This window comes from Oryctolagus cuniculus, chromosome 9 (genome assembly GCF_964237555.1).
Source record: "Oryctolagus cuniculus chromosome 9, mOryCun1.1, whole genome shotgun sequence".
NCBI lineage: Eukaryota > Metazoa > Chordata > Mammalia > Lagomorpha > Leporidae > Oryctolagus > Oryctolagus cuniculus.
The window spans coordinates 104,644,907-104,658,260 of record NC_091440.1 but is presented as its reverse complement, the minus strand read 5'-3'; the positions used below and the strand labels follow the sequence as shown (position 1 = coordinate 104,658,260).

The following is a 13,354-nucleotide window of genomic DNA, read 5'->3' as shown; positions in this document are numbered from 1 at the left end:
GCTTTTAAATTTCTATTTTTATTTGCATTTTATTGGATAGGCAGAAAGAGAGAGAGCGAGAGAGAGAGCGAGCGAGCAAGCTTTCATCTACCTGTTCATTCCCCAAATGCCTACAGCAGCCAGATTTGTACCAAGCTGAAGCCAGGAGCCCAGAACTCAATCCTGCTCTCCCATATGGGTGGCAGGGACCCAAGTGCCTGAGTCATCCGCTGCCTCCCAAAGTCGCATTAGCAGGAAGCTGTATTGGAAGCAGAGGGGCCAAAGCTCAAACCAGGCGCTCTGAAATGGGACGTGGGCATCTCAACTGGTGTCTTGACAGCTGCACCAAATGCCCCAGATCTAAGGTTTTAAAATTCATTCTGGAGGTGGGCATTTGGGAGAGTGGCTAAGACGCCAGTCAGGAGGCCCGCGTCTCACATTAGACTGTCTGAGTTTGATACCCAGTTACAACTCCCTGGCAACGCAGAACTTGAGAGGCAACAGAGTTGTCCTCAGAAAGTTGGGCCCTGCCACCCACATGGGAGGCCTGGATCAGGTTTCTGGTTCCTGGCTTCAGTCTTGGCCAGACCCTGGCCATTGCAGGCAGTTAGAGGGTGAACCGGTACACGTGAGCTCTCTCTTTTATTCTCTGTATCTCAAGTAAACAAATAAGTAAATTTAAAAAGTCGCTCTGGTTGTGGGTGGAGAAGAGACTGCAGGCGGGTTGGAGGGGGTGTTACGCAAGTAAAACAGCTCTTTGGAGAAAAATGTAAAAGATCCTGGTGTGTCGCGTTTGCTAATTTCTGAAGTGTAAATGTTCCCTCCGTGGCTGATTTCAGACTACCCAGAATCTGACAACCAGCTCTGAAAATTCCTGTGAACTTGAGCAGTCAGCCCTTGGGAGCTGTTAGGAGTCAACTCCAGCATTGTGGCTCCCCCATGCCCAGCAGGAGACTGACGGAGAGGCTTCCAGAGCCGCGCTAACGTGGGGAGAAAGGGATCCGATCCGGGCTGTGTCTTTGGAGCACCTTCCTACTGTGCATGGGGGTGAGTGGAGTCCTCACAGCAGTCCAGACCCACCTTTAGCCCGCAGAGTATCTTAGCGAACTTAAAAAACAGACAATCTGGGAGTCAGCAGCCTACATCGGGGTACAGGCGTAGGGTATGGAGGACCGTCCCAGTCACAGTGTCACTTGCACCCATGGTAACGTGCAGGGCACAACCTGTCAGCTCTCAACATGTCAGCCGTGTCACGAGGCCCCTGAGAGACTGTTACAACTCCCCTCGCATAGATGAGGAATCGGAACCCCAGATTTGTTAAATAACTTGCTCAAAGTGGGAGACACAGGTTTTAAACAGGTTGTCCGATTTCAAATCTCTGTCAGCTCTCCATAAGGCCCTTTTGAAACGATTTCTCATCAGCACCCTACATGCACCCCGACACAGCCTCACACAGCTACGCCAGTGTGGAGAAGGGGAGGCACCAGGGAAGAGGAGGAGTGGAGCGTGAAGGTTAGAGGTTTTTTCCCAAAGTGTATCTGAGAAGCAGATACACACACACACACACACACACACACACACAGAGAGAGAGAGAGAGAGGACAGACAGACAGACAGAGCTCTTGGCTGTTGGTTCCCCCCCCTCCCCCGACAGGCCTGCAACAGCAGAGCTGGAGTGGGCCACGGCTGGGAGCTGGGAATTCAGTCCAGGGCTGCCCTGGGAGTGGCAGGGGCAGAGCCACCTGCACCGTCAGCACTGCCTCCCAGGGTCTGCATGAGCAGGGAGCTGGGTCAGGAGCTGGACCTGGGTATCAGGTGCAGGTGCTCTGAGGTGGGACAGCACACGGTAGCTGGTGGGCTTCATGGCCACCCCTGGGCTAGAAGTTTTTTTTTGTGTGTGTGGGGGGTTATTTATTTATTTGAAAGTCAGAGCTACACAGAGAGAGAAGGAGAGGCAGAGAGAGAGAGAGAGAGAGAGAGAGAGGTCTTCCATCTGCTGGTTCACTTCCCAGTTGGCCGCAATAGCCAGAGCTGTGCTGATCCGAAGCCAGGAGCCTGGAGCTTCTTCCAGGTCTCCCACGTGGGTGCAGGGGCACAAGGACTTGGGCCATCTTCTACTGCTTTCCCAGGCCACAGCAGAGAGCTGGATCGGAAGTGGAGCAGCCGGCACTAGAACCGGCGTGGGCTAGAGGTTTTGATGATGAAGGTTGGTCCTTGGAGCTGTGGTAAATAAACCAAGACGAAGAAAAAAAGAATGAGTAGCATCAATTATCTACTTTAGGGAAAATACTCCAGGTATCTTCATGCTCACTTGGGAAGATGAAAGAATTTAGCTTCATTTAAAAATGAGGCTTGGAGAGGTTAAGGAACACCCACCTACAGGTGATCCAGCAGGCAAGTAGCACCCAGCACAGTGGTTTGTGCTCTTTCCCATAATTCCCTGGTGGTGTCAGCTCTACCAGAGGGTAAGGGACCGGGTCAGGCAGTGTGGCCCCTCGACCTCACAAAATCATGGGGGATTCTGGGTAGGGAGCAATCAGGCCACTTTCTGAAGCATCAGGTTGCATGGAAGTTGTTTTCTCATTCATTCAACAAACACTGGGTGTCTTTGGTTCGCCAGAGTCCCCAGTTAGGCAGTGGGGATACATCGAGGAGCAGAGCAGTACAGCATGGCCTCTGGCCTGTGTACCACGCTCCACCCCTCTCCACCCTCCCCTCCCCCTGGGGGGGCACAAGCCCCCTCCCTCACTCCCTCAGTCCCTGTCTGTCTGTCAGGGGCTTTAAGGACACTCACATGGTTTGCCACCGCCCAAGGCAGCTGTGGGGAATGGAGTCTGGCTACAGGCAAGGGGTCAACAATTGCAACTTCCCGTTCTTGTCCCCGAAATGTGGCTTTGCTTTTTTCTCTGCCTGCTCCTGAGCTGACCAAATCAGGAATGCAGCTTTCCTGGCCAGCACTGGCTCAGACCTCCACTTGCCTGCCCCCCCTACCCCACCCCCACCCCCCGACTGTTGACAAGGGAGCTAGAACCTGTCTGTGGGGCTGTGAGCCACTTCCCTGGAGCGGGGCCCCTTCCTGGCCTTGGAAGGACCAGAGGATTAGGCTGGACGTTTCTTTCATGGAAATGGAATTCAAATTGGAACCTTATGTCTGGTCGCTCTCCGCTGCAGAGCTGGCATTGCAGAGGCCACTGGCTCTTCCCTTGCTCGGCCGCTCAGCTGAGGGTTTGTCCTGAAATGAGGGGCTCAGTGCACATCCTCTTTCTTATGGACTCCCTTCTGGTGGTGACAGTGTCACCCAAAGCCCCAGTGTGTGTGTGTGTGTGCGTGTGTGTGTGTGTGTGTGTACTTGGATGTACTCATGCATGCATGGGCATTTCGTGCACAGAAAGAAGCTGCAGAGGGTGAGGTGTGCACTCGGGAAAGCAGGTGGGTAGGTTGAAACCTGCCATCTGACATCTTGCTCACTACCCCACAGGCACCATTGTAGCTCCCCACCTGGATTTGAACCCATGACTTCTTCGCTGGGCGATTCTCTGGAAGCCATCAAGTTCTCCCAAGTTTCCAGGTGTCGATTGTTACCTAAGAAGGCATACAACACCCAGTGTCATTGAGTCTCATGGTCAGATGAGTCGGGGCAGGGAAGCTGGCTGCTTCCTGAGGTCTGCGGTCCCCGTGGGGAGGACTTGAAGGACTGAGCACTGAAGCAGCCTGGGGCTGGCTGGGGTCTTCCCACTATACATGTCCCCGGGGTTTCAAAGAGTTCATGGAAAATGTGTGTTGTGAAAAAACTACATGGGGGCCAGCGCCATGGCTCACTTGGTTGATCCTCTGCCTGTGGCGCTGGCATCCCATATGGGTGCCGGATTCTGTCCCTGTTGCTCCTCTTCCAGTCCAGCTCTCTGCTGTGGCCCAGGAGGGCAGTGGAGGATGGCCCAAGTGCTTGGGCCCTGCACCTGCATGGGAGACTGGGAGGAATTACCCGGCTCCTGGCTTCGGATCGGCCCAGCACCGGTCGTAGCGGCCATTTGGGGGGTGAACCAACGGAAGGAAGACCTTTCTCTCTGTCTCTCTCTCTCTCTCTCATTATCTAACTCTATCTGTCTTAAAAAAAAAACTACATGGATTTCAAAATTTCTTGTGGGGCCAGCATTGTGGCGCAGTAGGTTAAGCCACTGCCTGCGACTTGGGCATCCTGTGTGAGTGCCAGTTCTAGTCCTGGTTGCTCCACTTCTGATCCAGCTCCCTGCTAATGCACCTGGGAGAGCAACGGAAGACAGCGCAAGTGCTTGAGCTCCTGCCACCCACATGGGAGACCAGGATGGAGTTTCAGGCTCCTGGCTTCGGCTTGGCCAGTCCTGGCCATTTAGGGAATGAACCAGAGGATGAAGGCCTCTCTCTCTCTCTCTCTTTCTCTCTCTCTCTTTCTAACTCTGCCTTTCAAATAACTATACGTCTTTTTTTTTTTTTTTAAAAAGCATAAAGATTTAAAAAATTTTCTTGTACCAACATAAATTTACCTTTTAATTCTGTAAGTGCCCTCATATCTCAGGTGGGGATGTAGCATGCATGTGTGTCTGTGTAGGTGTATGTCTATGTGGACATGTTTATACACATATGTTATACACACTATTATACAGGCTATACACTATATATAGATCATCATATAGACTATATAGAAGCTACCATCTAGACTACATAAGACAGACTCTTCTTGCAGGCCGGGGACCGGGACTATCTTGTTTTGCACTGTACACACCCAGCACTGCACACAGTAACCAGTACACAGAGGATTCTCAACTGTGTTTGTGGGATAAAAGAAAGAATTGCTCTCAAGTCTCCAGGGTGTGCGTGGGCAAAAGATAGGCAGCGATGAAAGCAAGAAGGGCCAGGGTTGGGGGGAGACAGCCCCCTGAAGGGGCCTTCTCCACAGTCACCCCTGAAGTGGGAAGTGGGGGGAATTCTCTGTGTTTTGCAGTTGATGCAGGGTGAGGGGCCCTGGGCTCCCAGATTCTTACCTCTACCAGGGTAAGATCAAATGCCTGCATGGGTGGACTCAAGCTGTTCGGATGAACAGGCTCTGGGTATGCCTGGGAGATGCAGAACCCTTTGAGAGTTTCAGATGACCGATCAATCATCCTCTTATGTGATTTCCACCCCCTCCCCCATTTTGGCTGTGAGCACAGGATTCTCCAGCCTTGCCATCCTTCATGGGATCCGCAGAAATGACACTTCCCGATATAGAATGGTGCAGGAATGCGTTAGCTGGGGGCGGCGGGGGGAACATGGGGTGATGATGAGTTGTTTGTGTCCGCTCTCTGTGCCTCTGTGTTGTGGCAGGTGCAGCCGGAAGCACAGGCCCCCCTCCCAGTCCCCTCGGAGAATCAAGCTATGGCTCTGCTGGGAGCAGTGCATTCAGCAAACTCCTCACCCAGCAGGAATGGACCCGGGCTGTGATGTCTGGTGTGGTGGTAGAAGCAGACAGGAACTGGGGCTGCTGCTCTCCTAAGGCAGTGGCTGCTGCTGTTGCTCTCTGGGGATATGTGATTCTTTCTGTTAATCGGGGGGCGGGGGCAAAGATCCTCTGAAGTGGGGGGAGCCTGGAACTAGGAGCTCACATCCAGATTCTGATGGGGCATCGGGGAGCCAGGGTTGTAGCTTCTGTCTGACCTCTGTGCTCTCATGCAAGCCCCTTGTTCTGTGGGAGAAGAAACTGAGGCCCAAGTAGAGAGATGGCCCAGAGTCCAACAGAGGCCCAGCTGGGCTGAGGTCTGGCTCCTCCCATACCCACGCGAGTGGTCCAGGCTCCAGATGTGAACCACTGCATACTGAAACTCCCCCAGAGGAAGGTCATTATTCACCTCGCCGCATCTGCGCAGGCCTTCGGCACTGGGATGGCCAATGAAGGTGGAAAGGAAGGGGCAGGCACGTGAGAAGTCCCCTCTCTCCTAACAGCCTCCCCTGCAGGCCGGCCTCCTGGCCCAGCCTCCACAGGCAGGTCCTCTCCTTCTCTGTGCTCTGGCTGCCTCCCTGCAGCCCTGGACCTAGGCTAGGCTGCAAACAGCACTCAAACGTAGGCGCAGAGGCTGCAGATTGAAGGAAGTCCTGTGACAGGGTGGTGGCAGGGCTCTCCCTGTAAAGAGAGATGGATGAAACGGACCTGCTGCTTGATTCCTGCTCACCCTCTGCTCCCAGCCCCCAGCTTCCCACCATCCTGGAGGCTGAGGACTACATGGAGCAGACCCCAGGGTGCTTTGCTCTCTGCCGGTCCCAGCGTCGTGACCCCCACTGCAGCCAGGAGCCCGCCTGGCCTCTGTCAATTGTGCCTGGGAGGAAATGAGATCCTGTTTACACCAGGCCATTTGCAGGCTTCCTGATCTGCCGACTGAGCAGGAGGAGGAGGGACTGAATATTTTATCAAAGGCCATAAAATGTAATTTGTTCCTTTGAGTGAATCAGACGCTGTAGTTAAAAAAAGAGAGAAGTTACCATCGGTAGACCAGGAGTTTTACATTATTTAGCCCGAGCTATTTCATTACATCAGTGATGCAGGAGAACCAGCACGTTAACCTCACACCGTGGGTTCCTCAGGCACAGAAACAGCAGCACAGAGCCCCAGCAGCACACAGCGAGACTCCCTGTGCGAGGGGACAGCGGTGCCCCCTCTCCCTGCCCCCAGTGTGCCTACAGGGGTGACATGAATGCCCTGGACGGAAACAGCCCAGCAGCTTCCCCCACCCCACCACCTGGCTCCTGATTTGCAGCAAAGGCCAAAGGGGAGTGCGTGATCCCGTGGGAGTCTCCTCTTTGTGCTGGGGTCCTCCTGTCCTCTCCTCCCCCTTTCACACTCCACACGGAGAAGGAGATTTCAAGGGCAGAATAGAAAGCCGTCTCCAAGTGGACGTCGGCGATCAGTGTTCCTACGCCCTGCAGCTCACACGGTGCCTTGTTCCTGACGTCTTTGAGACCTTGTCTTCCACGCATGTGGGGACCCGTGCTACTCAACAGAGCGCCTTCTCTAATTTCTTCTCTCTCACAGCTACAGCCCTTCCCAAATCCTGACCCTGGAGGAAACCGAAAGTCATTTTACTTTTGTTCTGATGCCTTAGGCTTCTCCATCCCAAATCACTTGCTGTGTTTAACCACCATGAACCAGAGAGCGCTTTACTCTGATTTCAGAACTAAAAGATTTTTCTACCCTGGGGACATCTAACGACCTATGCAATAGATATATACTTTGAACCTGCAATTTCTTTCACCATGTCAAAGCTTCAAGGTGCATCTCTTTAGGATTATAATAAGAAACACTTATACTTCGTTCCAGTGGTGGATGAGGTAGGAAGATGTTTTCTTTGTCTTTTGTTATGGCTGCTTTTAAAAGATTTATTTTCTTTATTTCAAAGTCGGAGTGATGGGGTGGGTGTGTGGGGAGAGACAGAGGGAAATCTTTGATCTGCCTTTTCACTCCCCAATTGGCCGCAACAGCTGAGGCGGGGCCAGGCCCAAGTCAGGAAGCCTGGAACTCCATCCAGGTCTCCCACGTGAGTGGCAGGGGCCCAAGCACTTGGGTCACATGTGCTGCTTCCCCAGGCAGGGAGCTGGATGGTAAGCGGAGCAGGCACACTCCCAGGGACCACCGCCGTCCCCTCTCCCAGCAAGTCCAGCTGTGTTTTTAGGACTCTGTGCTGCTGTTTCTCTACCCGAGGAGTCACAGGGACACAAACCGATGCTAGATACAAGATGCTTGTGGGGCCAGCGCTGTGGCGTAGTGGGTAAAGCTGCCACCTGCAGTGCCAGTATCCTATATGGACGCTGATTTGAGTCCTAGCTGCTCCACTTCCAATCCAACTCTCTGCTGTTGCCTGGGAAAGCAGTAGAAGATGGCCCAAGCACTTGGGTCCCTGAACCTGCGTGGGAGACCTGGAAGAAGCTCCTGGCTCCTGGCTTTGGATTGGCGCAACTCTGGCTATTGCAGCCATCTGGGGAGTGAACTAGCAGAAGGAAGACCTCTCTCTCTCTCTCTCTCTCTCTCTGCTTCTCCTCTCTCTGTGTAACTCTGACTTTCAAGTAAATAAATAAATCTTTTTTTTTTTAAAGAAAAGGATATAAGATGCTTGCGTGGTGAGCTGCAGCTCTCCCTCTGTACCCAACGCCAGCTCCCGTCGTTGGCTTCTTTGTTCTTCCATTACTGGGCTGGCTTTGCTACCCTTTCCCCTCATGCCTACTAATGGGGTGATGCCTGCAAATGATGGGACTTCCCTGCGTCTTGTCTGATTCTCCCTTCCACACCATTACACATGCACCCTCGTGTTCACATGCCCGGCTGCACACAATCTGCTTCCACCCCAGCAGTGGCTGGAGAAGGGCAGTGCTGTGATGCAGACGACCCTTTGGGTCTTGTGTACCTCACTTGCCATGCTTAGAAAACTCAGATCTCTCGGCATAGGCCACCAGTTCCTCTCGGATCTTCTCAGCTCTTCTTGGTTACTTTAGCTACCTCTGTCCCTCACTGTAACTCACCCACTATCACCCACCAAGCACCTGTGCTGGGCAGGGAAACAGATGTGCTAGACTGGGTATTTGTCCTCATCATGCTTGGAATCCATGTGAATCTTGTGCTTCTCTCTGACCTGTACATGGTCCTTGGGAGGGTTTGCTGTTTCTAACCCAGGGGGCGTCTGCTGTTTATAACCCAAGGGGCAGACTCTTCCTTCTGAACAGGGAATGAAGAGATTTGGATCCTAGTTACCACGGCTGTAACACCATGGGAAGGTCATCTGCTTGCCTTAAACTCCGACTCTGGCATCAGCAAAACAATGCAGTTGAGGAGGAGGTATTTGGTGGACCTGTTAATTCACCGTCTAGGATGCTACGTCCCATCCCGGATCTCAGTGCCTGATTTGAATCTGGCTCTGCCTCTGATCCAGAGTCTTGTTAATGTAGACTGTGGGGGCAGCGGGTGATGATGCAAGTACTTGGGTCCCTGTTCCTCCCCTGTGGAAGGTCCAGAATAAGTTCTGGTTTCCTGACTTTGGCCTGGCCCAGCCCTCACTGTTTTGGGCACTGGGGAGTGAACCCGGCAAATGGAAGATCTCTGTGCCTCTCACCCTGCGTCCCTGTCTTTCAAATAAAATGTAAATCAGTTAATATTGAATATAATGCAATTAGGTGAGATTTGTTCCTTTCCCCTTCTGGAGCTTCTTTCTTTCTTTCTTTCTTTCTTTCTTTCTTTCTTTCTTTCTTTCTTTCTTTCTTTCTTTCTTTCTTTTCTTTTTCTTTTTTTCTTTTAAAGATTTATTTGGTTATTTGAAAGGCAGAGTTACAGAGAGGCAGAGGTGGAGAGAAAGAGATAGAGGTCTTCCATCTGCTGGTTCACTTCCCAATTGGCTGCAATAGCCAGAGCTGCACCAATCTGAAGCCAGGAGCCAGGAGCTTCCTCTGGGTCTCCCACGGCTTGGGCCATCTTCCACTGCTTTCCCAGGCCATAGCAGAGAGCTGGATTGGAAGTGGAGTAGCTGGTACTTGAACCGGTGCCCACATGGGATGTTCTCACTGCAGTCGGTGGCGTCACCTGCTAAGCCACAGCGCTGGCCCCCAGCTTGGTTTCTATATCATGGATATCCTGGTCTACCACGTGGGACTCAGGAACCTAAGTACTTGGGCCATCTTCCACTACTTCCCCAAGAGCATTAGCAGGGAGCTGGATCAGAAGTGCAGATTAGCAGGAAGTCTAAGAAGCACTCTGATACCAGATGCAATGTCCCAAGCAGCAGCTTAACCTACCATGCCACAGTGTCTGCTTTGTCAGCCTCCTCTGTGTCCATTAGACTATAGGGGCTTACAGTTTGAGTCTTGAAGATCATGAATGATTTAGTCAACATCATGGTTCCTTTGGTAGTATGGGCTGTCTTAAAATCTTCTGGGGCGTCTTCCTACCTGTTCCAGGTGTGTGTCAGTAGCCAACAACCACACCTACGGTTTATTGCAGTTATCCTATTCCGAATGAAGCATTGCATGCTGCGTTTTGGGAGAGGGGAAGATAACTTGTCTTTTTGGTTCTTAAGTCTCTGAGTGAGGAGGACCACACTCGATGAGAGACTAGAATATGTCACTCTAGCACAGAAGCTGGAGATCCTAGAATTTCAGCTTGATGCAAAGGCTGGGGTGGACTTTGGGCTCATCTCCTTCACGAGGTGAGTAAGTGCATTTTGTCTGTGGGAGCCATGATCGTTCCTAAGATGAAACTGACAATAGGCTGCACGAGCCTGTTTCCCATAGGAAGTTGCAGGTCTCATCTCTGTGCCGCTGGTGCACAATTCAATTGATTTTTTTCCTCGTAATTAACCATTTACTCTAGAACCCCTCATTCTATTCAGAGGTGTTGGCAGTGGACAAGACTGCCCATGCTTGGTTTGGTTCATAAAGCAAGCTACAATACGCATCAACCTTTCTTGCATAAAAGTCTTTTATGTTTTGTTTGCTTCTTTTTTGGGGGACAAGAAGCAGTTGTCTCTACCAAGCCTGGGAATCCCCACATTTCTGAACTCTTTCTTGTCAGATTCATCTCCGCATGCTATCTGGCCAATTCATTTCTGAGCTCTTCAATATCTTGCATCACATTGTCAGATGCAGCCAGTAATAGTTACCATACAATATTAACAATCTGTTTTTCAAATCTGTTTCCTAGATATGCGAGTTTCTAGGTACACTATCTGCCTCCCAAGTCATCGCAGGCAATGGATTTTTAAATATTTTGCCACCGCCTCCAACAAAGTCTCTTCGCACATTTCAAGTTTTTGGTTCTTACTGCTTTTCACTTCGGAGCAGTATGTCCAAATCCATTTGAGAGGCTGAATTACGTTATGATCACAAGTCAGTCTCTGAATATCAGAGGCTTAGGACAGCATAGAGTGTTTCTCCATCATTGCTTTGGCTGGGGGTCCACTTACGGGGAATGCACCTCACATTGATGGAGCAGCCTCTGTCTTGAGTGATGTTGCTCACTGTGGACTGGGCAAAAATGCTATGGGGGCTTTCCCATTAGTGATTAAATAATTTGGTTCTGAAGTGGCACACATCACTTGTGCTTGCATCTCCTTGCCCTGTGCTGCCCAGCCACAAGTGAGATAGAGAGCACCAGTCCCTGTGTTTTCTGAAAGACAAAGAGCTAGAGACATTTGGAAAATAGCACTAACGACTATCACAGTAGGCGAATAGGATGGAGGAACAGCCTGCCAACTTGAGACACTAACAAGCTCTCTCGGGATCTTCTCTGAAAGATATGGAGTTCCTTATAGATTTATTTCTTGGCATGGATATGCATTTCCTAAGGCTGTTGATTTGCATGGTGCAGATGGCTAATGCATTCTCTTTCCAATATGCAGCTTCACTCAAGTGAAAGCTGTTAGATTTTTCTCTAGTGAATTTGGGAATATCATCGTCACCACCACCACGGTGTAACTGACATCATCATCCTCATCGTTAGATGCTTTGATAAAGCGGCTAATTATAAATGGTGCTTGTCTATAGGAACGCTCTGCACGTTTGTCCTTCCCCTGTCTACTTGGTCACAGAGAAATCCTAAGGAGGAGGAAAATGGTCACGGTGCTCACAAAGATTAAATATACGGGGGTTTCCAAGTGTGGGTAGGGACCTCAATGAACACCAGTGGGTTAGTACTGGCAAGAAATTAGCCGTTTTAAGTGTAGTTCTTAGATGACCAAATGTGTGTGTGTGTGTGTCTACGTGTGTATGTGTGTGCGTGTGTGTACGTGTGTGCGTGTGTGTACGTGTGTGTGTATCTGAATGTGTGTACATGTGTGTGCATGTGTATGCATGCATGTGGATGTGAGTGGGGGTGCATATGTGTGTGTGAATGTGTGTGTATCTGAATGTGTGTACTTGTGTGTATGTGTGCATGCATGGATATGTGTGTGTGTGTGTATGTGAGTGGGGATGTGTATGTGCGTGTGCATGTGTGTGTGTGTGTGTGTGTCTAGAAGGAGAGGAACAAAAATGGAAACAGCAAAAATTGGCTGCAAAGTCCAGAATCCCCCAATCCCCCGCTATTCTCCCCACATCACCCGGGATTCAGAGCTGCTTTCTCTTATCTCCCCAGCACAGAGAGCAGGGGAGGTTTTAAGGAGTGAAAATGACCCGGGCCCTGGAGAAAGGGATGCCTGACATAACAAGATGAGGGCTGAATCACATGGGCCACTGCTTTGGCTGGAGGAGCTTCTGCATGGGACAGCCTGAAGAACTGGTGCGGCAGGGCAGCGGGACTCGTTCGGCAGGGAGACAGGAAGGTGAGGGACCCTACTTCCAGCGGTTCTGAGTGGCTGAAGTCCACTGGAGAACTCCACTGTGGGATGACGCTTCTGAGGGCGGATGTTTGTGTACTTGTGCGTGTGTGTGCCCCTGTACGAGGGTCTATGACCTCCATCCTCCCTCCCTCCCCAGAAGAAAACTAGAGGGATCCTACTTCCCAGATAGTGACACCCCCCCCCCCCACGAACACACTTGCATACAGGTTTACACGGATAGCAAAGTAAAAATGCCTTGAAGGAGCCTTGAAGGTACAGTAGAATGTCGGCGTGTACACCCAGGAAGAGTACATGTTAGCATCTGGGATGAGTTAAGACTATACCTGGTTATCAAGTTTTGTACTGCGTCACCCTAGGCGTCCATCTTGCTAGTGTGCCCATGGCCTTGCAGGTGGCTCCGGACCCAGTGTGGACCATGGGTTCAGCTGGGCGGCCAGCATGGGCCCCGGAGGATGGGCGTCCCTGGGGTCTGGTCCCAGGGGGGTTTCCAGGACAACTCTTCCTCCCGGCCTTCCTTCTGTCTCCCTGGCAGCCCCTCCATCTCTCTTGTTGGCCCCTCTTGCTCCTGACCACGAGTGGTAAATTGCAGGGTGCTTAAAAGAAAAACTTGGTCCTGGTTACATTTCTCTTCACTTTCCATATTCTATCTCTAGAAGACTTTGCTGTCACAGATTTAAATATTTCTAAGTGTTTTTAATTCATAAATCACGCGTTTCTCCTCCATATTCCAGACCTGAATAAGCAGCTGCTTCCTTTGCATCTTCATTTACATATCAAATCTGCCTCTCAAATCATCCATATGTATATAAATGAGGTCTTGATTGATCTCAGCTTGTTTAACCCCGCATCTTCCCCTTCCTCAGTCAGCGTCACCACCACTCCCCACGTGGTTGCTGGAACAAAACTCTGGCATCCATGGCTTGTTTCCTATGTAATACTGATCGCCAATTCCTGCTGGTGCCGTCTCCCACACTCACCTCTCCCCTGCCTCTTCTCTACTCTGTGACCAGTCTTTCCACTTCTTTTACCCCCAGTCCAAGTCACCATAGCCTT

The 13,354-nt window shown here is 51.1% G+C and overlaps 1 long non-coding RNA gene across 1 annotated transcript in view; it reads right to left on the bottom strand.

Annotated features, from left to right (window-relative positions):
* Positions 1-1,018: 1,018 nt before the first annotated feature.
* LOC138843863 (uncharacterized) overlaps positions 1,019-13,354 on the bottom strand; it is a 34,851-nt gene continuing 22,515 nt past the window's right edge. The window contains exons 3-4 of the long non-coding RNA XR_011378986.1: positions 3,477-3,560; positions 1,019-2,198 (exon numbers count right to left, since the gene is read on the bottom strand). This is a non-coding gene — a long non-coding RNA (uncharacterized lncRNA). The remainder of the gene's footprint in view (positions 2,199-3,476; positions 3,561-13,354) is intronic.